The sequence below is a fragment of the Vollenhovia emeryi genome, unplaced genomic scaffold (assembly GCF_000949405.1).
Source record: "Vollenhovia emeryi isolate VEMERY1.0 unplaced genomic scaffold, V.emery_V1.0 DF939324.1, whole genome shotgun sequence".
Taxonomy (NCBI): Eukaryota; Metazoa; Arthropoda; class Insecta; order Hymenoptera; family Formicidae; genus Vollenhovia; species Vollenhovia emeryi.
In genome coordinates, this window is record NW_011967042.1 from 159,285 (window position 1) to 161,343 (window position 2,059).

Genomic DNA, 2,059 nt, shown 5'->3' on the forward strand with positions numbered 1-2,059 from the left:
ATACACCGTGGTGGGAAAAAACCTAGGCGCGGCGGGGAGCGCGGCGCGGGCGGAGAGCGCGGCAGCGAGCGCGAGCGACGGGCGACCCGAAACATAAACATAGTATCTCGCGCGTCGCTCCACCTGCCGCTCATCGATCGATTTTCTTAAATGCCTTCCGAGTCCGGCCTACCGTCTCCTGCATCCTCATTCGCTCAGACGTGTAAATTAATTACTCGATAACTATTGTTACTTTTGTACCGCGGCACATGATATTTCTCCTTAGTTTAACCCATTCTACCACTATTTTCAAGTTGGCTACTTTTGCATCAGACACCCTGTATATGTAGCCATAAAGTATATTAAACAATTTACAAGTGATTGTTTTAGTTTTTAACTTTTATCGAAATATGTAAATACGATTGGAAACTTAAGTAATTAATACACAGATCGCACATGGCTAGAGTTTAATATAAAATTATATTTCTATCATTAATGTTCCTCAAACTATAGTTATCTGTGTACATGGACTCTAAATGTTAAGTAAAAATACATGGATTTTTATATTGTAGGTGTAGGATAATAGACCGATGAATAATGAGAGCATGCAATTGACAATATTTATTTAGTTTAGCGAATCACTTTCGTAATCAATTGAATTGCTCATGGGCATTAATTAATCAAGTGTATGCTCTAGTTTTTTACAAGTTGACGATTTGATCATTAAAAATATTAAGTGGCAGTCAAAAATATTAGAAATTTAATTAGAAATTATATAAATGTGCGCTTATTTATTGAATAACCTTAAGTAATCTGTTTTGATAGAGAAATACTTATATGTGAAATAAAATTTCTATTTCTGGAGTAAAAAACATGTATGTATTAAAAAATAAATACAAGATAATTCCATGAATAATACATCAAGATATGTTATTTACAATATAGATTTTGTTACCATATGCAATACATTGTGTTCGATTTAACGGAGTTATTATTCATTATTATTATCAAATATAATTCATTCATGTACGATTTTTGCATGCTTAATACAAAATAAATAATGCACAATCAGTTTATGTTCTAGAGCTTCCTTATGCACTTTTTATTCTTTTTACTTTCCAATTTCTGTCGTTAAATTCTTTCTTTCTCTCTCTCTCTCTCTGTCTCTCTCTCTCTCTCTCTCTCTCTCTCTCTCTCTCTCTCTCTCTCTCTCTCTCTGGGTAATCGACAGCAAGAAATGCCCCATTCTGCGCAAACGAATTTTAGACAAAATCGAGCTTATCAATTATGACTAACGGCCGTCCCATAATTACTGATGATCTCAAAATATGTCATATCAACTGTCAGTCTCTCGTGGCACATCTCAATGAATTCAGAAATTTCTTCATGAATGCAGAATACTACATCACCTGTCCATTTGAGACATGGTTGAAACCTGAAGTCGCCGATGACTTCGTTGCACTTCAAGGATATCAACTATTTCAATTTTAAGAGGATCCTTCAGCTGTCTGTATTACCGACAGAATTACATTTTTGTAGTTAATAACTTTTCGTCGTATTAAATTCATGAAATCAAAAATGCTTGCGTACAATTACAGTATATGCATTAATGATCCAAGGAATCTCCGATTTTATACAAAAAATGAGTACAAATTTCACAATTCATATATTGATTAGTTATATCCTTGTAGACGAACTGTCACTTCGTCATAACCATGGAGAATGTATAAGGAGACCGAACTGCCCGTAATCAAAGTGGGCCGACATTTATGACAGCCAGTCGTTATGAAAAGAGATTACTGGGAGCACTGTCATCAACTAACTCCATTCGCATTCGTACGTGACACATGGTTGTCATATGCATGAAGCTTTCGTGGTTATATTAATGATAGAGTACGAGAGGTACGGGGAAAATATAGATTGTGGATATACAATAAAATAAAATACAATAGAATAAAAATAAATTCCTTGAAACTGCGCATTTCACAAGTTTCGAGCAGGCTCGATACGTCCGATCCGTAAATAAGATGAGGAGATGGATTGTATCTCTCTGAACCCACACAGCACATGTAGATACTGA